General features: G+C 47.2%; 1 protein-coding gene across 1 annotated transcript in view; it reads left to right on the top strand.

Moving 5' to 3' along the window:
* The first annotated feature begins 1,829 nt into the window (after positions 1 to 1,829).
* The window catches only part of LOC120894722 (connectin-like), an 80,128-nt gene continuing 56,912 nt past the window's right edge, over positions 1,830 to 25,045 (top strand). Inside the window, exon 1 of the mRNA XM_040297484.1 lies at positions 1,830 to 3,559. The gene's annotated coding sequence lies outside the window, so the exon portion shown is untranslated. The remainder of the gene's footprint in view (positions 3,560 to 25,045) is intronic.

Genomic DNA, 25,045 nt, shown 5'->3' with positions numbered 1-25,045 from the left:
TTGCCGATTGCGTTCTTCTTTTCCCAAAAGTTAATGTCCCGTCGTGTATATGTCCAATTCATGTTTAGTTATAGTTCATATAAGGCCGCGGGGCCATGGGGATTCTCAACGCTCATTTTCTCAAGCACTCATGAGTGCTTTTGAGAAATCCTCGACAAACGCTGAGGTCGAATCGGAACAAAATCGGTTTTGAGAATCTTTGAGAATCTTTGAGAAAGTGGACGATGCAGCGATCGGCTTACTGAAATATGAGCAATTGTGCTATTTGTTTTTCGGTAATCACTTTGGAAAACGTATTCAATGTTTATAATTGAAAAATTAAAAAAAAATTGTGATAAAAAACTCAATTTCTATTTAAAGCTTCAAATAAAGCTTGAGTGGCTTTATCATTTTCTCAGAGTGAGAAAAATTGAAGACGGCCACGAGCTCACGTCTGAGAACAAGTTTTGTATGCTTGAGAAACTTAAATGAGTGCTTGAGAATGTTTTCTCAGCTTGAGAATGCTCCGTGGCCCCGCGGCCTAAGGAAAATAAAACGAGTCGTTAATGTACAATCCTTATCGCATCAAAAGAAAAAAAAAAACATTTTCAATGTAATATAGAGGTCGATGCAAAACTCAATCTAACTCCACCAATTTCAAAAGTTTCTTAATTCTTAATGGCGTAATTTTTAGTCGCCTAGAATTATTCTTCATTGCAAAATTCTTGGTCGCTGAATTCTTGATCGTATTATTCTTGGTCGCAAACATCGATCTATCGAACGCAGTAGAGACGGGTTTGACGGTTAGTATTAGGTATTGTTTTCAAAGTAATGAAAAATGTTAGCGGAATTCTTGTCTTGATAGAAAATTCAATGATCAGTCGTTTTTGCTAACCTCTGTGTTATTATTTTCACCAAAACGTGACGTAGTTCTTTTGTCATACTGCCAGCAAGAGTTTGACATGCCTGGAGTACCGCGCCCTCTTTTGGCGTGTAGCGCAAGCCATGTTTCTAAAACGGGAAGGAAATCACCGTTTCGTTCGTGATGAGTATTTTGGAAGCGTGATGTCGCATCGTCCTGCAACGCAGCTTCTTTTTGTGTGTGTTTTTCGGTTAAGAGATTTTTATACTCTCTTCAATGTTAAATGATAAATAAATGTCGAACGATAGCTGATGATGTAACAAATCACTAAATAAAGGATTCAAAAGATAATACAATCAGTTCATTAGACATTGCAGTGTTACCTTGCGCACGCATTTCTTTTAAAAAAAATCATTTTTTTTGGACGTGTATTTCCATTATTTAAATGTTGTAGGATCACCAATGTACGTTGAGATGCTAATTTTTAATTTTTTTTTAAATCTAACATTATTCATGTCGCATCCCAGCACTTGTTGATTCACCGGCACCTGTCAATGCAAACCATCCTTAACTTCTGCAGCAAACGCGACGTACTACACCTTCCCCATCGAATGCAACATCACACAGCGCCGTGAGTTCCCGCATCCTTAAGCGCAGGAGAGAAACACTTCCACCACCGAGGAGCATCATCTATCTTAAGAGAGCAGAAGAGCCCTCGAAAAGCGTACGTTTCGTACGAATAGAACGCCTATTAGCGCGAGATGAGGACGCCTCTCAAGAGATAAACTGCCACGTTCCCCAGTTTGCTCCTCACGCAAAGAGAACGCAGCCTCTCCCGGGGTCAGCTTGGCAGATGCTCTAGAAGCACACTGCCGCAGCTTCCTCGGCTGGAGTGCGTACCGAGCTCGTACAGCAACGAGCTTCTCGAACGAGCGCGCTCTGGCACGAAAAAAACACACAAACATACTCTCGGCATCATCCTTCCGGAGCGCTCTCGTTCACCGAAGTGCCGAAGCAGAGCGTGCAGAGCACGAGGCAATCGCGCGCAGCCACGGCAGCACCGCAGCAAACGACACGGCCAGCAGGACGCACAGGACACGGCCCGCAGAAAGCAGCCCGATACGCTCCCACGGTTCGCATCGTACGGTTCAGTACGGTACAGGCCGAAAGCGAACGAGGACGGTTTAGGACGTCGTGACCCCCGCCAATCCCTTGTGGTACAACGCTGGTGAGGTGAAAGCTTGTGGTGTGCTACGCGTGCAGTCAGTGCTTCTAATACTGCCCCGGACTGTCTCGGTGGTGCGTAAGCGTTTTCCCCCTGTTCCCGGGGACGTGGGTGCGTACGCAATGGCTGCAAATCGTTGGTGCGTTGTGCGGTGTTTCTATCGATTGATGTGCATTTTTGATTACAGTGTGAGTGAAAGCTGTGCGCTGTGGGTGTAAGACGCAGTGCGTAGAAGGGACGGTGCAAAGAAGGGTGCAAAGCGGAGGGAAGTGAAGCAGCGAAGAAGGGAAAATACTTACACGAACGGGCTTGAATTATCTTAGTGCGACCACGTGGCTTCGCATCAGCACGTCGCCATTACAATTTCTAATCGGCCGCTCGGTTGTGCCCGTACATTGTTGCCGTCGGTGAGTACCACCACCACTTGGGGTGATAGGCGCTGTTCCTCTCTGCCCGACGATTGAGCTGGTTCGGGCTGGTTTGTGTCGGGGAAATGATTGCACTGATGGTGCCACTGATGGCGCAGACGATGGTACCGACGAGGCCGCTGCTGACGATGCAGTTTTGTGCATAATTTAAGTGAGTACTCCAGAAACACCACCCGCCATCCCCACACACCCCACTGGGTGTGTCGGCGTCTGTGAGTGTGCGTGTGTGTTTGTCTCTGTGTAGCTGTGTACGTGTGTAAGTGTACCGTGCCCTTGTGCAGTGCTTACGGGCAGTCCTTGTGATTGTTAACATCGTTGCTTGCGTCTTCAAATTACACTCTCGTCGAGTGCCGAGGTTTTGTGTGCCGAGGACCAGTAGTGGCAGCATGGCGGACAGGGGCACGGCCACGCAATCGTGATCGGTCGGTGAGCAGCAGAATTTATGGCCGATTCGTGCCTCGGCTCGCTGCTGATGGATTAGCTTCATTGTGTGCGTGTGTGTCGTCCCGGTCCCGGTTCACAGTGTCGTCCTTTTTATTCACTCTTTCTGCACGGACGCAGCACGAGTTTGTTGCGAAAGCTGGCTGCACCACGCAAACCCACCCGTCATCCCGTCCCCGTCAACAGCGTGAGTGGGTGATGATGAGCTACTTTAAAGTGTGCTAAAGATAAAATTAAAGCAACAACAGCACCAGAGCAACAATAAAACACAGAGGAGAAGGAGAAAATAAAAACACAAGGGGCGTAGTTCGAGTGGGGTTTGACGGCACATCCAGCGCAACAGCGGGTCAAGTGTTGGGTGTTGAGTTTCGATACATCAAACTTTTGAAACCCAGTGCCAACGATAGCGTCGCGCGTGTTTCCATCACACATACACACAAACACACTGTCCGTCCAGATGTAATTTCACACTCCTCGACCCACGATCACTTGTTACCCTCCCCCCCACCCACGCCTGCCTGCCTTCTACACCGTTGAGTGTAAACGAGCTTCTTCAGAAAAAAAACAACAACAGCTACAGCAACAAACCAACACAAACACACCAAACCACTCATAAAGCAGTGGGTAAGTAACGATCGGAGGTGATAAATATAAAACTACTGATTACTTTACTTTTCTTTCTTTTTTGTTGCCTTTTCGTTGGTTTATGTGTACTGCACTGTAATATACCGATGCTCCATTTCGTAATTTAACTCACTGGTCACGAGAAGGGACGGAACGGAACGGCCCGGAGATGACACAATTTGCGGGGATTGAGTTTGGAGTGAATAGCACACTGGTCTCGTCACGTACTTGTTATGATTGTCTGCTCCATGCTTCGCCTTAAAGGCTGGATTACAGCTCTAGTGAAATTGAACGTGAAATTTGGTGGTTGTTGGATCCAGTTTAATACATATATTGATTAGAATATGGCTTACAAGGGTTACCAGGTCATCTTCCAACAAGAACTGATCACATGTTTATGACAATACTTATTTACTTATCTAGCGCTACAACCACTTTGCGGTCTTGGCCTGCCTCAGGAGTGTCCGAAACCTCTTTCGGTCTCGCGCCTTTGTCTGTCAATCCGTTATCCCGGGTTTAATGGTGGACGGCGTCATCTTGCGACCTCAGTTTGGGCCTACCACGTCTCTTCTGTTCTTGTGAACTGCTTAAAAAGACTTTACGGGCTGGGTCGTCCGTTTCCATGCGTACAACATAGGCTGTGATGGATATTCATCGAAAATATTGTTATTCATATGTGGACAGCTGTTTATTGACCTGGTAAACCCTCTATCGTACACCAAAAGAAAAGAAATTAAATTCCCAAAACTAGATTTAGACTATACAAAATATTGAAATAATGGATTAAATACATTTTCTTGTGAGTACCTACTTTGTGCATGGTGAAACAAATAATGGTCGTGCGGGGAATCACAAGAAAATTGCTTATTGCAACATGCTTTACAGTCTACACAGTTGGGAAATTGAATATCTTATCTTTTGGTGTACAGTACGCCTTATTCTGATAAATAGTCAACGAAATATAGCACAACAAATAAACAAACTCACGTTTACTTTCACGCAAATTCAAAATCGACCTTAAGATGGTCACCTAAGGGTCATGGAGCGGAGCCTTGAGTTGCATGCTGCACACTGGCCTTTCTTGGGCAGTTTAGTTTTGTGCAAAGTGATACTTAAGCACAACATCTTCGAAAAATTTCCAAGAAAAACCGCCAGTGAACATTAGCTCTCTCGAGAAAACAAGTTTTAGTGAAGTGTGGAGAAGAACGTTCAAAAATATGTTTTCTTCCTTTTAAAGGATAGGAGGGCAAAGGTTTTGGCTTAACAATCGAACCATTAATGAAGGCGTTTGTACATTGCTGGGCTTTTAGTGCACTTCTTTGTGAGGTTTCACAGGCAAAACTTTCTTCGATGAGGATGAAAAAAAGGCTTCAAACAGCATTCAACTTGGGACACACTAATCACTTTACCCGGCTCGAATGCAATCGGTCAGGATTGGCCCCATTCCCCCGGGTAGCCGGTGATTGAGTTGTCCGAAGCCCCTTCTGTCTGGTGGTTTGAGCCAGTCCGGAGTAGAAAATACTTTTCACCGGTGCTGAAATTTCTACCCAAAGCATCCATCCAAAACGGCTTGGCCCCCTGCTATAACCCATCTCAATGCCATTAACGCTCAGTAATCGATGGATGCCAATCAAATGGGGAGTGGGCCGCTCGGATGGTGAAAGTTAATCGAATCTTTATCTTCATCATGTGGAGCGGAAAATAAATCCAGCCTTCTGTTCTGTGTGGGTGAGACAGCTGGAGGGACAACAAAGGGACCGAGGAAACCCTTTTTCTTCGCTCGGCCTGATTTATCACGAAAAGGTGTGTTTTCAATATGGCCTTGTGAAGGAATGGGAAGAGTAGGGTTTTTTTGTATCATAAGTAGAGAGTAAACTTGATTGAAATGTGTTGCGATTGGGGTGTAGAAATTCTTTGTTCAATCAAACACGTTACAATTTGTTTAGCAAACCTTACTACGTTAAAGCTTTAAATCGCAAACCCTGCGCGGCAGTTACGTTCGAACAAATTACATCCAGCAAACGGATCATCTTTAAAGGCCCGCATCCCGGCCGCCCGCCAATAAACCTGCCACCAAACGGCTGCCCCTGTATTCAGCGGCCTGCGAGTAAATGGTAGCGCAAGCGTGGGGAGTTTATTTTCCCACCCAGCGCAATTTATCCACTCGCTTTACCCAGTTTGCCCACAGCGCCCAGAGTGGGCGCATCTAGGGCACGCTTTAAAAACAAGAGCTGTTTACCCAACGAGCTCCGCGTCGGGCCCACCTGGTGCACCCTTCGGTGAGCCACTCGAGCCGCCCCAATCCCCCAGCGGTCCCAGAAGGGCTCCTTGAGCGAGAGCCTCTGCACTGCTAAGCACTGCTTGGGGAGTATTCTTTGCTTCCGCATTCGTTGCTTGCCGCCCCGTTTGCACCATTTATTCCCGCGTCACCAAACGGCACGGCATGATCTTGAGGCGCCGTCACTGCCCGGACAAACACACCCACCGGTGTTGAAATTCTCTTCACGTTCCAGCGTTTTTCTCTCTCTCTTTCTCTCTCTCTCTATCTTCTACTGTTTATTGCTTGCAATAGCTTCTACCCCTTCCCAGCCACTGGACTGGCCTCATCTTTTATCTTTATTATCGGCATCCTGCGGAAAGACTTTCGGGCAGGGTTTCACCTCCTGCGCGTTTCGCTGCCGGAATGTTGTCCCTACCGCAGGCTCTTCATCGCGATGAGGGTAAGCTCTGGAGGGGAACTTTCATGCGGTGACCATTTCACATTTCAAAATAGTGAGGAACGGTACCACAAGGACAATCCTGGGCATGCGATTTGCCGTGAATCCGTTGCGCCATTGGCCTGCTCTTGACTGTTTTTCCCCCCTCTGCCACACTGATTATGAGCGAATCTCAGCGCAACGGAAGCCGAAATGAAGCAAAAAACCTCTGGCACACTTCCGAACGATGATGACAAACGGCATCAAATCAAGGACACGAAAACGATAGTCCCCTTACGCCCCCCCCCCCCCCTCCATGCTGACCACCGATTATCGACGGTGCGAGCAAAGCGATTCGTTTGCGGGAAGATGGTTTAAAGATTCCACCGGACGACTGGACGGCCCTTACGATGGCTTATGATTTTGTGATTTATTTGTCGCCCGGGTCAGGTGATGGAGCAAATTTTTGCAAACCATGTTTTTGTGATCCATTCATCCCGCCCCTAGTGCCAGGGAGGCAGATAAGATGAGACCGTTTCAGCGGGGCTGCGCACGAGAACGGCAATCAAGCCCGAAAGCGGAAAAGGATGTCCTTCGATGCAGACGAGACACCAAGCAGCGTCGTGGTCGTTTCGGTCCCTTTTTTTTACATTCACCGCAAGCATCTCGGGGCACAAGTGCAAAAAGGTCCCCTTAATCGCCTTTCTCCGACCGGGTCCTTCCCGGCTTAAGCCTTCCGCCCCTTCGACCCGTTCCACTTCCCCCGCTGGATAGATTTAATCCGGAGCGGTTGGTTTTTGTATAACAACAGCGCCAAGCCACAGCAGCCGAGTTTGTTGTTGTTTGTTGGCCGAAGGGACGGGGAGCGGGCGAAGGACAAAAAAGGGGTTTTTCTCCCATTAAACTTTTTTATGTCAGCCTGCAAAACTCGCCCCCCCCCTCCCGGATCGGGCGAACGACGTTAACCGGACGACACTTTCCGGCTCTTTACGCTGATGGGGCCTGAAATAAAAATCAAATTACTACCCGTGCGCGTTTTCGGACAAACCTGGGCGGCGGGGTGGCCCCTCCCTCCTTTTTGCTGCCCCTGTTTGCCCAGGATAGCTCTTAAGCCATGGGGATCCCTGTTCCCTGTTGTTACTCTTCATCCCGCCCGGAAGCTCGCGCAGAAGCTCGGTCGGTATGGGGTGGTGAAACCGTCGCAACGGAGCGAGAGAGAGAGAGCGCCCGGGTCGTCCTAACGCTGGTCGTAGAAATAGAAAATTATGATCGTCCTTGGCGTATGGCACTTTTCGTGGCGCTTTGCCTCCCGTTTTCTGCCGGCTTTAGCGCTTTACAGCGACCGGATGAACCGACCGAAGGGGCTACCGTTTGTTTTGTGTCCATTTTGTGTCTGTGTCGGCGTGTGCGTCTCAGTGTGCGTTCGTGCGGTTGAGATTCCTCTCGAACTTCCAGGCCGAGACCCCCCTGCAGCCGATTATAGTAAAGCGGTCGATGTTGTTTTTCGATTTAAGTAAAGTGCCACCCGGGCCGGGGTCGTGTCGTGCTGTCGGGAATATTTATATTTTAATACTTTAACTTTAACACGTCGTTACTGGCGGGCGGAACTCGCGCGTGTGGGGGATGGAACGGTGGGTTTTTGGTTCGGCGCTAAACCGGGCAGCACTTTAGCGGCAGTTCATTTTCGAGCTCGGTGAGGCTGCATAATAATTATTATGATGGGAGCGATGAAATTGAAAACAAACAACTTTGGTGGCTGTATTGGTGGTTTATTGGCTGCAGTAAAGATTTAATGTACACCTGGGTACACGCTAACTTGCCGTTGGTGCGTCGATCTTTTTAAAGCACTTCTCGCACCGCTATGTCCTGAAAGCGCCGAAAAGTATGCAATTGGGGTTAAATTTCGTGTTAAGGTTACTACGACGTTTTTTTACGCCTAAAGCTATGCAATATATAACGCTTCTAGGTTCGGATTTCAATTTGGAAGCTCAAACATGATTTATGAGTTTACCTTTACCTTCACCAAGTCATCTATTTACTGAGTGCAACTTTATGAGATGGGATTTTACAGGAGGAGTGGAGCAAGGTCCAAAACCCTGCAGGGTTTTGCGTGTAAAACATTCAACATCATTAAACAAATTTAAACATTGTTCATCTTTTCCCCTTTTATGTGTGTATATATAAATACTGTTTGGCTGGTTTCCCCCCACACTGCACAAGTAATCATTTTTCTCACTGGCTAACCTTCCCAGAAGGCTCACTACACAGGTTGCACTGAGTACGGGTGTGCTACCTGTACGGTGCCGCAAACCCCGCAAACCGGCAACAGATCGCCGGCCAGCTTTTAACATTCCACGGGCGAACCGTGCTGCTGTTCATAATGCATCCCACGTTCCTTCCCCTTCGCTTCCGCCCATGCCCCCCTCCCTGCCTTGGACGGCCATCCGTGAATAATTAATGAACGATTTAATGTATCGAACACGGAAGCGATAATAAATTGAACATCATAAATCTCAACCTTTCACCGCTTGGCCAACCAAACACCGACCGATAAACGCGGACAGGCCAATGTCGACTTGCCCCGACGAAGCGTTCACGTGCTTCGTGCGTGGTTTTCAGTGTACGGTGCAACTCTAGGCGATCAGCTCGTTTGGGGATGCGACTTTTTGCAACAAAAAAATCAACTTGCTTTGCTATCTCTCTCTCTCTCTCTCTCTAACTCTGTGGCACTCACTTCAACGTGTACAAGATTGCAGTAAGGTTAAAGAAAGCAAACAAATATAGTATCCTTCCTTACTTTCGATCCCCCCTCGGTCACACACACACCGGCAGATCGCGTGATCCATTATCTTTTTCTTGCACAGTCTGCAGCAAAGGGAAAGCGCAGCAGCTGACTTTTCCCGACCTGAGCAACAAAATCCACCACCGGAAGGGACGCACCGGAATAGGGTGTGCCCTTTCATCTTACGGTGAGCGAAAATTAATACCTTTTCACACTTTCCACCGTTCGATTTATGATGACGCAGCTCGGAAGGTGATAAGGCAACGGTGAGCGAATGAGAGAAGCAAAAAAAATGGGTAGCTCGCTATGGCTTGGAGGGATAGCTAATTTTATTCCTTTTTTTGTTGGTTTTTGTCGGGTTACCTTTTTTTTGGTGCTTGCGAGAAACCACTTTGGCTTTGTAGTAAAATCTGTTTTCCTATCGGCGCGCAGTGGCTTCGCGGAGGGTCGTATTATTTTGGGACGTTGCGAGCATATTCGGAAAAAGGATCATCTCATTCGATCCTCTCTCTCTCTCTCTCTTTCTCTATCTATCTCTCTCTCTCTCTCTCTCTCTTTCTCTATCGAAAATTCGTACTCTTTAGCCCCAAAATGGGGACGCATTGAACACGAGCTGCAGGAAAAAGGGACCGCCGAGCCGAGGTTCGACCTTCTGCTTTCTTCTGGGGTCATGTTTTCTGGGCGAAATTAATCTCGCACACCGGCACCGCGCACGGTGTGTAATCATATTTCATTAACTTTTGCCTCAAATTTTGCCAAATTCCATGTCCCGCCTCGGAGACGGGCGGACCGGGTTGGGGCCATCGCCATCGTTAGCGGTGTAACCGGGCCATGACAAATGATTCCCTACTTTGCCTGTGGTCTGTGCGCTTTGGTGTCGTACCCTTTTTTCCCCAGGTTTCTTCACCCCACTGTGGGGCGCTTTTGGAAACCACGGCGTGAACAAACCGCAAATTTATCGCACTCGCCCCCTAATGGCAGTTGGTGCACTAATTTTAACCACCGGCAAATGCAACCCTGGTCACACATTAAAAAAGCCACCGATCGGTGGTGCATCCCCCAGTGCCACCATGTGCCTGCATGTGGTTGGAACGCATCGATCAAAAATGGTGGAAAATGGGTTTGCAAGCTTAGGGCTGTGCCGAAAGCGCACTGGGCCACAGTCAGGCATCGGTGGACGGAGCAGTTATTTAATTTGGCAATCATCTATTTTACAAACACTCCCACCGGTTGGGGCGGGGCGCGGAAAATAGGTGACCGGAAATGAAACTTAATTATCATGCTAATGCATGCAGCCCATACACAGACGCCGTTGTGTGCCAGTTTGTTTAGCGCACTTTTTAACGGGGCAGGATGTGGTAGGATTTTCAATCCCTAACAGGCAGGCTGATAAATAGACTGCATTAAGTGAATAGCTCTGGGTGGGGCCCATTTCGTGTGGTTTGAATCGGTTTTTAGGGTTGCTTTGTTTACCGAGCTTAGCGCTGGTATGATATTTCACTGATTTGCGGCTAATTTACCAAGAGTTTGGGAATGTGTGGCACTTACGTGTGAAATCGTTGTCCAGCAGAATATAAATTTAGAAGAAAAAAAAACAGCTCAACTGCTTTTTAATTGGGTATTGATAATGTAAACATTAATCAACTGACAGAACAATATCACAGTTCAATTCGTGGCTATATTTTCACAGTAAGCAAATGAGATACACATTAGTATACAATTCATCGACATAAAAAGAATAAAAAAAATGCAATTCCAACAAACCAACACTACTACATTCATCCATATGAACATTGTCACTGGTTTTAATACATCAAAAATGATGTGTACGGTTTCACTCGGAATCCTGGCATCATTAAAACATGAAACAGTTTTGCTACTTTTAATGAATTACATGGAATGCTAATGCTTCTTGTTACTCATTCGGGGATAAACATATTATATTCCGCTACCACCGATCTAATCGGCATGCATGCTGCATTCAAACTAATGGATTGTAATGAATAAATGTTCCTGGAACAATGCTAGTAATTTGTTAAAAGTTGCGAACTATTTTTTGCCTCTACGAGACGACGTGTATGCATATAATCGGATTGGATTAAAGTAGCGCTTCCATGACGATTGCCAGCAAAACATCAAGTAGGACAACTAGTATATTTTACAGCCTAAAGTTGGGTGGGGGTGATACATGATTTTTGTTTATTTTTTCTTGAGCTTTGCCAGACATGATTCGCACGTACTCAGGTGTAGAGAAAATGATTTTAATCAAAACCCATACATGCGGAACTTGAATGAAGTTCAACTATTCTCGAAGGACAACTTTTAGACAAATTTTTAACATGTCATCAACACTATCAACCTTAAACCGGCTTTTTTCTTATAGTACAAACAGCAGCTTTATTCAGCAGCTCTCATCAGTGATCCCAAAGTGTTGAAGCATTCTTCAAGTTGACTTTTTCCAGGCCCTCGAAGCAAAACACGTGAAACCAATTACCCGGACGGAGCGAGTCTTTGACGCATATGAAAAGCATAACGCATGTGCAAAACATACAACATATGAGCAGAGCACACAGCCCAGCTTTCTCACTCATTCCCGCGAAAGTCAGCAGGAAAGGGGTGGGGCGAGAGCAACTTTTTACCATCGCGAAACACTTTCCCCCTTTGTCAAACGCCCTCCCCGTTGGCTGGGCGAAAATGAAGCTAATTTGTAGCAGCAATGCGGCGTACTTTTCACACAAAAACCCAACCACCTCCCCAAGTACCCCAGTACAGCCGGCCCTGCCCAGACAATGTGCTCTTCCGGCTCTTCAATTTATCAGCATTTTGTTAAATGTTGTTGAAACTATTCTTTTCCACTTCTTTACACTTGCCGTACGCGACCTGCAGCAAACGGCAGCAGCAGCAGCCCCGTTAAATGAACTAAGTAATTTGGCGACCCCGCGCCGCTGCACCATCTCGCCCGTCACCGGTTGGCACGGCTCCAACCCATTCGCTTTGCAAGACGCTCGCCACTCGGTGAAGGCCGCAAAACATTGCAAATATCTTAATTTGTCTCGAAACGACAGCAGCTGCAGACACCAGGGCGCAAAGTTTTGATGCCGGTGCCCCGGCGAAAATTCGTTCCGCACAGCAAACCAACAGCAAGCCCTGGTTACGCAACCGCCCAGGGGGTGGGGAAAGGGGTGCTTTCGCTTGAGACGCCGAATCGCGCGACTGTCTAACATTCTTAAGCCCCGACCCCACCGGTGCACGGTAGGCTTTTGTGTTACGGGTGCCACGGCTTCACAGCTTTCCACTCGGCCCAGAGCCGATCCGAACCGGTTCATTTACGCGTGGGAGCGCCCTGGTCGTTGTCGTCGAGGTGTGTGTGTGTGTGAGCGAGCGCGAGCAAAAGTGTCAAACCTCGTGTATCGCCGGTGGCTGCAACCTAACCTCCTGTGAAGGCTGCGGGTCGTCGTTAACAACATGCTCAAGTTTCGGTTGCCACCACAGCAGCGCCTTCGACGAAAAGTTCTAGTTTCAAAAGCTGCCGCTCGGAAGCTCTTTAACGGCGAAGATCTGCCTTTAAAATAGGCAAACACACACACAAACACACACACACATACATAACAAGGAAGAGAATGTTGGGTGCTTGGTGAAAGCATTGCTGAAAAGCTGTACACACACACACACACCCACACAACAGCAGCGGAAAGCCATTCGTTAAAGAGGCTGGCATTGTTATTGTTGGTGAATTTTATTATTCAAATTATGACATTAAAACCACCCCAAACAAAGCATATCGTACCCGCCGTCTGTGTGCACCGTATGTGTGAGTGTTGGGTAGGGTGGGAGCAGTGAAAAACGGCCGAAGCCTATACGCGAGTGCAGAAATGTAAATTACCAAGGAGAGTTTCCTCCTCTCGGCTAAGCGTCACACATTAACATTGCTTCCCATGGCGCGGGGGGCCTGGGGACGAGCATAATCGTTCGTTACATAATGTCGTTAGCGCCAACGTTTATTGCGTTATGACACGCTCGATGCTGCGCTCCAATCCGGGACACACAGGCACACACCAGCCGGGCTCATGGCTGGTTTTGCTCTGCCAGTCACACGCCCCGTTTCGCGGTTTCTCACTCGCAGCAGTGTGGTTGGCGGCAGGGTGGACGGCAACCGGCTGACCTTTCTGTCCATTGTGCGGAGTGGTTTTTGTTTGCAGCATCTTAACGAGCTGTGCAGGAAGAGATTGAAGCGATCTGAAGCGAGCTGGCAAATGGAGTGAAGCACTCGACCGGATAGACTCGAGGAGTATCCGCTAGGCCCTGGAGGAGATCGACAATTGAGCATTAATTTTATATCAAATTATGACTCACCACTACGAAACCATTAGGATTATCCAGGCGAGGTGCGGCTTAGTATAGCGATGCATAAGCTATCATTCAATTTGTGCTCTCGCTGCAAATTCTACATCGTATTGTGTAAATGAATTGGTTGCAAAAAAAAGCGCCTAAATGTATGCAATATTACAGATAAACTCCTCAAGCAATGCATTCTGCATTACAATATCTTCGTTTTAGTTAAAGCAGTAATGTTAAAGTTGAAAGAAACTCAAACCAAAGCAACAGATATTTATTTAAATAGAAAATAGTTCATGAGCAATTTCAAGTGAACTGTCACCACCATCCGGTGCGATGCAGTTACAGACTCACAGCACCGTGCTTGATCCCGCGTGCAGCGTAGCGGTTTATGAACTTCCGTTGACCTACTTACCGTCCTGCCCCCTGAACGTCAATTTCCGCACTTTGCACTGTGCGCACTGTGAAAGGTAAGGCAAATATATCAACCATTGCATCGATCCCAGCACTTCCGAGCGAACGGAACCAAGGGCTACAGGGCTAACGGGCAACGGTGCTACCCCGTCGTAAACAATCGAATGCAGCCTGCTGTTACTGTCATGAAAGCACTCTCCACCTACAAATGGACCCGAAACCTGGCCGTTGTTTATCTTTGCGAATTGCAACCAAATTGGTGCTTCAATCCGTCGGGCTCCATCAGCACGACCACCAGTTGCCCGAGAAGCGGTTGTATTTTCTTACGCATGGCAAAGCTCTTGCGCACCAACGAATCTGGGTTGCTGGGAAAATGGAGGCGAAATAATAAAAAGTAAAAAAAAAACTACAAAATACTGTCTCCTCAAGCTCGAGATGGTTTCTGGATGTTGATTTTGCTTCGATTGCTCGATCGCTAGCGGTGCTTTTGCGTATGTACGGTGTACGCGCCTCGTCGAGTTTCTGTCGCCCTTTGCCGTGTGCGGTTTGCATACTAGGCCAGGCGTTTACCGGTACCTTTTCCCTCCCGTGCTTACGGTGACAGGCAGCGAGGCCGCACTGTTTCGTCGCTGCGACGTTTTCGCTTAGCGATCGAAATATTCCAACCTCTCGTGTCGCTTCGAAGCGTTTTCCACCGAAAACTCCGGATTGTGCGCGCGCGTTTCTAGCGCTGTTTATTTACACGCGGAGCACGCCGGGCGGAGGCCCGAAATCAGCCCGAGAGCAGTCGCGGGCGGGTCGTCCTTCTGCCATCCAACCATCGGTGCGGGGCTATTTGCTGTCCATCCCCGCCCCCTGCCGAGTGGGGCGGCTACGTTTGGTCGCACACGGAAGCTGATAATTTGTGTGTTCCTGTGGCGTTTTTCCACGAAAATGCTTCCATTTCCATTGTATCACCATGCCGTTTCAGTGTACAGCATTCCCTCACCCGAAGGACAATCCTAATGTGGTTTGTTTTTCTCTTTGGTTTTTTTGTTTTGTTTTTTGCTCACTGCTTATTTGTAGGCTCACAGTTCGCCGAGGTTGAGATGTCGTCCTTGGGAAAGGGAAAACATTAAACAAAGCAGCAATAGCAGAGGAAGTAAAGCAACAGCGCCTGCCTACTCCAGCTTGCTACTTCGAACGCGTACCACCGATTCGATTTTGCTTTCGGGTATGCACGAAACGCAGAATCAAGTTCACCTCCCAACCCGGACGGCGGTGACGATGGTTGTGTTTTCGCTGTGTGTGTGTGTGTGTATTCGGTGATGTGGAAATCGTATTATGTGGATGATGAAATTGAAATATGTTTGCCAGAAACCCGCAAACATTCCCACACAATCCCACGGGTCCTGCCTTGGCCGGCTCGCTGCTGAGGCGAAGGGAGCGTGAACACACCAGCACGCCGCGAGACCCGAATTCGGTTGCGGCAAAGCAATTTTCCGTCACGCGGGCTAAGATGATTTATAAACTGCTGTGTTTGTATATGTGTGTGTTTGTGTCTGCCTGCACTTACTCTCCGAAGGGCTGGCGGGGGGGCGTCTGGTGACGTTCGGGGAAGCCACGTGGTCGGGGCAAAGGGATATCAAGGGAAGGGGACTATGGGGCGTTGAATGTGTGAAACATTAGCGCTGTGTGACAACGTTTTATCCTTTGCCTAAGAAAATATCCTTCTGAAGGGTCTTGTTTGGGCAAGGAATTTGTGTCAGTGTTTAGGTTGATGGAGTGGAGGGTTGTCGGGGGAGGGGGGTGGGAGGGGTGATGGTTTTTGGGTTTGGGTTTGCAGTGTGTAGAGAAAGGAACGGGCAGATGGAGCGCATGTTTGCTTGTCTTAAACGAGGAGTGCTCGTGTTTCGTGCAGCTCACACAAGCACAAACCGGAGATGGATCTGTTACAACAGCAGTAGCGTTACAGCTAGTGAAAGAGAGAACGATGCTATTCCCCTTTTTGGTAACATTATATGTGTACCTTTACCCAAATCTTGAGCGTTCGTAAGTCGGAAGGAAGCGGGCATATTGTGTAATTACTTAACAGCACGCCAGCAAGCTCAGCTTAGAAGACAGACCCACACAGAAACACACACACATGCAACCCATAGAACCCATACAAACAACCCGGCCACGTGTCTTGATTAGGTGGTTGTAAATCAAGGCGCAGATTTCAGTGTGGTGCGGTGTTCGAATGTTTGCGGATTGACTAAAAGAAGCATAATGGATTATTATCAGCTTCGTAAGTGTGTAAAAAGTTGTATTTAGAAATTTATAAAAAAAGGAAACTAAGAACAATACAAGTATAGAGGGTTGTCGTGTAAGACATATAGCCTTCAATTCTTAAGAAATAATCAAAAGGATCGACAGCAGTTGTCAAATGCTAAGTCTGTTGCTGGAACATGAGTATGATAAAAAAATTGTTTACACTTGATGAAGATTATTTTAGTACTAAAACATGTATTTTGCAACTACACTTTATAAATCGGCATTTTCCTCTTTACATTGCGGTTGCTGCCTGTAGACACACATTAACAGCTGTTGTCAAACTGATGCTCTACATGACAACGAACCAGATGCTAAATAGACACCTCCTCTCTATTCCACCTTCATTGAAAATCGCTTTGGTATTCAAATTATATATATTTAGGCGTAATTGAGAAAGGTATTGCATAACTAGCGGCTTAAGCAACGTTACTCTAAAGTATGCAATTCGCATTACAACGTTCAGCGGAGTACATAGGTTTTTTGGATATTTTCAAAGCTAATAACGACTTCGAAATTTGAGGCTACCGTTGCTAAATGTTCCTTTTTGTGAGAATAGCTCATACAAACTTTATTCAACGAAATGTGTATGAATCAAAGCGGAACCGATGCCAAATGAAACCACCCGCTCGCCAAAGACAAACGATGGGTTCTGCGATACATGATTCCTAGGAAATAGATCAAACTTCAGGGTATGCGTAGCAGCCGGCGGAAAGATAAACGATACCGGCGTTACTAACGATGTCCCCCAGACGATGTTGGCACTCTCTGCTTACACGGGCCGCTCCTCCTCGTGGGCTCACATGATTCACTCTACCTGATGCTGTCAAAATAAGCCAACATTTCAATCCAAGCTTCGGGAAAGCCCGCTTTCCAAATGTTCTACAACCGTATCAGCACTACAAGGGCTACCCTTGGAAAAATCTCCCCTAACTCCTATACAAACGTTCGTTTGTGATGTGATATCTTCTGGTTCCGGTGGTGACAGTTTTTGATGCACCCACAAGAAGCCGTCCACCGTGTGTGTGTGTGTCAGTGTGACACTCGTTACCCTCCATCCGCACTAAGGACGCATTGGCCGGACCTCGGAGTCACAGTCGGTCGGGCGGCTATGTCTTGCACTTCTTTGATATCCTGTTTCTCGTAACGCCCAGCTCATCACTCTGTAAGTGAGCATTGCGTCCTACTTTTTCCGCTACTCTCCCTTCCATCTCCATTTTCTCGACCCCCACACACTTTTTCTACAACTTTCTCCTCCCTCTCTCTCTCTCTCAGACCATACGGACTGTGAAGTGTGTTGCGAATGTTGCTGCAATGTACGATGGCATTTGCATTCCGCAAACGATCCAGTGCAGCACAAACACGCAGGCACGGGCTACACGCTCGCCTAATGGGTCCCCCGAGCATGGGGTATCCTTTTACCAGTGCTTCGGTTCTTCAATTCACACACACATACATCAGTGACCCGATTACACACCATCTGGTTTGGGGCCATACCGTACCAGCACGCTCGGTTCGTACAAAAGTCTCCTCAATTAATGTCTACCGGCCCTACCCCACAGCTTCCCACCCAGTCCTCCAGTCCCCGGGCGAAGATTCCTCCAACGAGTGGAAAGCATTTGCATACATGCCAGAACCGTTAGCTTTCCATTTGTTATGTTGCGCCATGGTTTCGTCGTTCCCTTTGCAAAGGGAAAAGAACGTGTATCGAATGCACCGACCGCGCGTGTGTGTGTGTGTGTGTGTTCGTTACCCGTTCTCTACCAGGGGACATAAGTGCGAGCGAGAGAGAGACACCGAAAGGCCAGTGTCCCATTAGGGTCCCCAAATTTCGTCTCCCCGGGTTACGGTTGCAATCGTCAATCCCGCCCGGAGCGACGGAAGAAGGCAGGAGTCAGCCGAGAAATAGTCTATTGCTTCATTATTTACTCACGCTTGGCACGCATTCGAATTGGTGCATCCTGGTAAGGACCATTCTGGTACGATGCAATAAAATGGGGGGAGCAAGAGAAAAAAGAAGAGAAAAGGGCAACCAACACGCTCGTCACGACCCGTAGCCATCGTTCTAGCGCCTCACGGCCTCACGATACGCTCGTTTTCACACACACACACACACACACACACACACTGCTCCGAAGAATCATTGATGATTGCATTCAGCCACTTTTTGTTGTTGCTGTTGTTGTTGTTGTTGCTACTGCTGAATGCATGCAGCAGTCGAGCACGGGGAAGGCAATAGAGCGGCGGGCAACAGGCGCACAGTGACGATCGGTAACGGTGAAAGCGCTGGCCCCGGGAAGCTGATCCGCAATGGTGCGATATTGCGAAATCCATGCGTCGTTTGTCGAGCAAGTGTCGCCCACTTAAGCACCCCCAAAAACCCTACCTCGAACCCGCCCCGCGCTATGGCGCACTGAGTGCATCGGTGCAGTCGGGGAGCGTGCTGTTAAGTAGATTGCTATTGAAAAGTGATATGTACCGGGTGTCGAGGCGTGCGCCCAGTGCACGGAAGCGGTTTTATTTTGCAACTCGAGCATGTTGAGACATTTTTTCTCCCTCCCCGGGAGCTTATCATGGGATCACGAACATCCTGGCGGTGACCTACATTTTGTTTTTCTTCGCCCTCAATTGTGTTTCCGTTATCTTGCGCTACTAAAACAAGGAATTATTTCTTGTAAAAAAAAAAAAAGTTAAACCCATCATTCCCCTACCATAGTCGCTTTAATCGGCGGATCGTGCGCTGCTAAAGCCATCACCGTTTGTGCTTCCCCACTGCTAAGCGGATCGGTGTGCGGCAGGGTGTGAAAAACGCTTTCTATTTTTCCCACGTCCGACAAACTGACAATCCCGAATGGGCGCCTTGGCATCCCGCCGCGGGCGTTACGCTTCGCAAAATTAATCGATTTATTGTCAAACATTTCGCATCCGCTACGCGCCCCGGCTCGGGACTTTTAGCAGCAAAACCTGACCTCCACGGGGTGCTGCTTCCTAGTACGCCTTCACACACCCACACACACACATACTGTCAATGATCGTCATGGGACACATTTTTCAATTCCCAGCACCGTGTCGTGTTTTGCCGGCAGGGGAACGGGAAAAGGACCATTTTGTTTGACATTTTGACCACATTTTAAAGAACACAGGCCAAGTGGCAAAGCTCAGGCAGGAAGGTGGATGAACTTTCTTGCCGTCACGCTGTCACTTTGCTGTGCTCGGCACTGGAAACACACATACACGCACACACAAACAGACTCACACATCGGGATAATAATAGTACCCTGAAGGTGAGAAGTGGGAAAGAAGACGGATGGAAACAAAATCAACACCTAAATGGATCAAATGCGATAATGTGTTTTTTGGATTTTGTGGTAAAGCTTCTATTTCTTATTTAAGATACAGGCACGCACAAGGAAGCTGGTGGCTGCTGCCCACCCTCCGTGAACACGGCTTAGGTGCGCTTTTCTGATGGGCAAGAGGAGGTGAAAAAGTGCAAAAAACGCAGAAAATAAAACGAATCGCTCCGTTTCGATGTGATGTGAAAATTGTAACCTCGGGCGGACATTCTTGTGCGCTACGAAATGGTGCCTTAACTGTGGGAATGATTTTTTTATTCTTCTTCTTCTTCTTCTTCTTCTACACGCAATCATCATCTGGTCATGGTTCATCGCCTCCGGTCACACTTACAGTCGGGTGGATGATGGTTTCTGTTAGATGGTGGTCTGGTATAACTGTACACTTGGACGAAGCATGTTGATGGAGTGAAACTGTACCATTTAATTATCCGCTCTATACAAGCACCAGTTTGACGTCTTGTATTTGTGGATAAATACTTGAATTGCGCCTAAATGTATGTAATTTTGAGCAAATTAAATGTATTCAACCTTTTAAAGCAGAGTAAAGCATCACATTGTATACCTTTAGGCGCTAAACACACTTTTCAAAGCGACTAGTCTATTTTTCCATGTATGATATGCAGAAGCCCGTCACTTTGCCAACTGGTCACAAATGCATCACACAGAGCACTGCCTTAGCCTTGCTATCTGCGCTCGAAAAACACCAGAGATCGTTCCCAGCGGCTCCCCCATTCTGGTAGTCCACTGGTAGGACCGCCTTGCCAGCACGCCATCACCATCCACCAGGGCGTGCGAAGAGGTCCCGCGCAAACAACCGGAATCAATTGGATTAAGTGTTTTATGGGTTAATCGATTTTAAAATAGAAACTTGTCCGAACAGCCCACAGCAGCAGAATCGAGCAGTTGGTGCTGCTGCTGGCGTCTCTTGGCAAGACGAAGCCCGGAATTGCAATTTGGAACATCTTCAGCATCGTCAGCACCCAACGTGTGAGTGTGTGTGTTCGATGGCATTGATTGATTTCCTCACACCTCCTCATCTTTTCACACCACAACGTTTCACACGCGCGCAGACACACACACACACAGTCTTCCATCTTCTATGCCGAGTTCGTAGCCCGCAATCAACAATACATCGGACGCGTTTATGCCATTTCCCACTGACGATGGCTCTTGAACGTTGATACCGTGCCGTTCTACAAGCTTCTCTTTCTTTCACCCCATGCTAGTTTCTCTTTCTCTCTCTCACACACACATACACAGACATCCACAGAAAGGCACAATATTTTTTATCCATTCTGTATTGTGTATTACCCCTTTTTACGGGGCTCATCTGCGCTTCCCATCCAGCCAGCCAGCAAACCGATTGGCCGCATTGCTCGAACCGTTCGAGCCGCTTGCGAACGGATAATTGGAAGGATTCCTTCTTTCCGAAAAATGATTCAATAAATTGTATGATGATTGAAATGATTGTCGCTGCAATTTTCATCAGCATCAACCGTCACTGGGATAGGGATTGCAAGCCGGGGATTGGAAGCAGATACTCACTCACAAAAAAGGGAAGAAAAAAATCCACCCAGAAGAATTCGGCGTCAGGAATGAACGGCCGATGGCCCGAAATTGAATTATAGTTCGTAATGCAGAGTGCAGTTTGCTGCGGCCCGGGCCTTTCCTTCCATTTGGAGCATTTTTATTCGATTTCATTCACATTTTTCATGCCACTGTGGATAATTTCAACGTTTGGCAGTGTGTGGGTGAAAGTGGTTTGCTTTTCGTTTCGCTATTTATTATTTGCTCGCATGATGAATGTTTGCCGGAGGGTTTATTTTATATGTGCGCGCAAAGTCAGTCGACTGTAGGCCATTATGAACAGACAGGGAAATCATGAGCATTAAATGCTTTAAACATTAAATCGACCTCAATATGGTAACTAGCTTTCCTCGATGTGGATTTTGCCATTGAAGCGTTTACGTTCAACATGATGATGATGGTGTAGTTTATGATTTGAAACATACATAAGTATGTGAGATTAAAAAGGACACTAAATGAATGATCATCATACTCATCAGAAGCATCGTTCACATTCTAATGCTTTTTAGTGTATTAAGTACATTCATCTCATTCCATCATCTGTTCCCATCGGTCCCAGGCCTAACTGCTCTTGGTCCATTTCCGAAGCTATCGTTTTCATCGGCACCTCAAAGCATCGGTCAAATCTGCCCAACAATCGTTTATTTAAAAAGCAATGCGAAAGGAATCCAAACATATCCACTGTTTGACAATGTTTGGTTATTTTTGTGTCTCCCCTTTCCCACCTGTCCCAGCCCTGTGACAAACCCAGGGTTTCCTGGCAAAACCCGAAAACTAATCGTTACCTCGACCGTTTTGTGTGCGCAAAGTATCACCCGGACTCACAACGCTGTCCAAACAGAATCTCCAATCCGTAAGAAAAACATGATCCGTATGCTTACCGCAAGGGGGAGGGGCCCTTTGGGTGCGGGATGGGAAAATAGGAAAGCTATCCCCTCACACCGTTTAGCGCAACCCCAGGGGTGAGATGGATTAATCCAGCAGTGAGACCACCCGCAACCAAAGCAACTGCTACCGGGAAAGGAAAAGAAACAACCCCTTGACTTGGGTTTCCAATGGGCGGCAAATTCATTGGTGACGAAATGAAACGAACCATTTCAGCTGGAGGCTTTCCCCGCCCGGAGAAGGTCAACGGTGCACGGAGGGACGCAAGGGAATGAATTTACTCATCCGTGCTCTTACCTTCTTTGGCCAGCCCAACCCTTCGCCCAACCGCACTGTCCGATAAAAGGGCAAGGGAAATGTGTTCCGGTCAAACAGTCAAAGGCCAACGGCAGACCCGAACGCTCAAGATTGGGGTTTTGTTTGAACGATTGAATCCCGGGCCCGGTACCGGCGGACATTGAGGTTTCGGCTCCCCGGGTGTTGAATTGGTTCGGTTTCGATGTTGATTTTCTCCCGTGCACATGTATACACAGCCCTAAGAAAACTAGGAAGGCAAGGTTGGTGGGTTGCGAGGCTTGCGATTGCCGTTTCTTTCCTGTAGCTTCTGCCCTGTGATGTGGCCGGACTTGTGTTCTTTACCACACCCATATGGGATATGTTCAGATGCGAAATAAGGACATATCAACATTAATGTGGGTTCAACCCTTGGCTGGTAGAAGCTATGTCAGAGGATGCAATGTTTTGTACAGTTACACTTACCGACTTTTTTGCACCTTTGGGCAAACATTTGCAGATGTATTCTTTACTCGCCATTTGCTGCGTATCACTTTTTCCATAGTGCCAAATATGAATATAAAGAAAACAGCTGAGTTCTTCATTCGAATATTACAGTCTTTGCCGCCAAACTTTAGTTCTGAGGCATCCATTTTTGAGGATGCGCACCAGTGTTTTGTTTGGACTGTAAGTAAAAACAAAATTTGAACCTTGTTAAAATCAAGATAAAATTTTACACAAACACTTACAATTTGAATAATTTGATAGCTCTTTGTGAAAAAATACTGATAATTAATCAATTATCAAGGCATTAAGTACACCTGAAAATACATGCCAACTTTTTTTACGCTCTATTAAAACCTCCAACATAGACAAAGCAATTTTTGTATTGTAAAATTGATCAATTGAACAATAAATTATTTAAATTAAATTGAATAATGTTTAGACACAGTTTCAGAAATAAGGTTGAATTTTGCAAACAAAACAATTCGCCTAAATTCGAATGTTTATGTCTTTCAGATAAGAATTGATGAGCACTGTAAACAATTGATCCATTGGATGCCAAAATTGTGACACGCTGTCAAAAATGTGTGTCTTAGAGACAACAAGAGGAGAGTTATGGCCAAAATGTAGCTGCAACGACTGAAATAGGTATTTTTTGTTTAGCTGATTGCATACGTATAGGAGATCAAATCATCCCGTTTTATGCCGTGCTATAATAATGCATACTTTCAGGCGTTTTTTGCTAAAGTTTATTCAAACAATCAAATGGCAAATCAAATCCGCTTAAAAAAAGGTTTCTCATCCGATTTTCTGCAAAATACCTTGAACTCCACAAAAATTTGACTGCCATTTCCCGTTCACAAGAAGTACCACATGCACAGCATGAAAATCACGTCATAAGTTTTCTTGGATGCATTTAAACATAATCCATAATGCGTCCCCCTCCCAGGCTGTATTGAAAGCGGATAATCCTTTATCAACCATTATGGAAGCTATATTTTAATTCACGTCCCCCTCTTTCTCGTTTCCATCCCACACGGTTGCTCCAGGAATGGAATGGATCGATGCCAATTCGGCACAGTGCTGCACATCCTGCGGTATTCTGCTTCGTTTCTTCCCCACCAAGGGGCTGGCGCGCTCACACGATTCCCCCGAATTTGCTTGAATACCATCCATTACGAGCCATTATGGCGTGCCCGGGTCCCGCCATCCTCCCCTAGCCTGGCACCTCAACAATCGAAAATCGATCCTGGCCGATTGTCGGTGAATAAGAAGCAAAAAAAAAAAACGCATAACCCTCAACCCTCAGCCGCAACCGGCACCGCGAGCGAATGCGCTGCCAAGAAAGCTGCCACGAGCGCTGCCTCCAGCAGCGTCCGAATAGGCAGCACTCTTTGCGAACAATGAATAACTGCGTCTAGCTTTGACATCTAATGCATAACAGCATTATTTGAATCAGTGTGCGAAAAATTTGAATAATTTATGGCATACATTAGCTTATCCGTTACACTTGCGTGTCATATCGCGTGTGCTTTTGCGCGGCACGGTGGGGGTGGGAGTGCGCTAGGGGAAGTGCCAAATGCGAACCGCGTACGAGCCAAGGAAGACGAACGGACGCCTTCTGCAACAATATTTTGTACGATGGTGCTGCTTTTCCAGTCCCTCAACTCCCGGCCCACGAAAAAGACGAACTCTCGGATCAAGTGTCGTTCGAACGAACGCTCCGTAACGAGGCCATTATTTCTCGGAAAAAGCACTTTTCTCACACATTCACCTCGACCGGAGCGTTGTGTGTGTGCGCTGCCAGAGCCTACGCAGGGAAGGGAACGGCGGAGGGCCGGGCGGCCCAAAAGCCTTTGCCCAGGTCGGCAGGAATGTTTTGGGGCTGGAATTTGACTCAACCATTGCCAAACCGTTCCCGCTGTCAGTCGGCCTTTCTCTCGTGCTCTCGTGGATGTGTCTACTGCGCTGCAACGTTATAGGGCACCAGCCAGGACCGGAGCCATCCCGTTTTCACAGGACACACAACAGCACGGGGGAAAATTGTTGCGGTGCTGCTGCTGCAGGTCGGATCGATCGGTACGAGAAAACGCAACTCAAAAGTAAAATTAATCAACAACACCAAAAAAAGAACACACTCCGGCCTAGTTGGAAACTCCGATTTCAAAGGGGGCCGAATGAGTGCGAAACCGACGAGCTGGCACTGTAAAGCCTTGGCCAACCTCAACATAAAGGGTGTTAGTGCGTGGCTTTTCGGTGGAATTGTATGACTATTTCTGCCCGGCCGTAAGGCCGTGATTCGGTCGACTTTTCTTCCACCATGTTCACTCCCCCATTCAACGCTCCCAAGCTCCTTTGAGGTAGG

The sequence above is a fragment of the Anopheles arabiensis genome, chromosome 2 (genome assembly GCF_016920715.1).
Source record: "Anopheles arabiensis isolate DONGOLA chromosome 2, AaraD3, whole genome shotgun sequence".
In the NCBI taxonomy this organism is placed as follows: Eukaryota; Metazoa; Arthropoda; class Insecta; order Diptera; family Culicidae; genus Anopheles; species Anopheles arabiensis.
The sequence above is the reverse complement of the archived record's forward strand: the minus strand, read 5'-3'. Positions and strand labels throughout refer to the sequence as shown.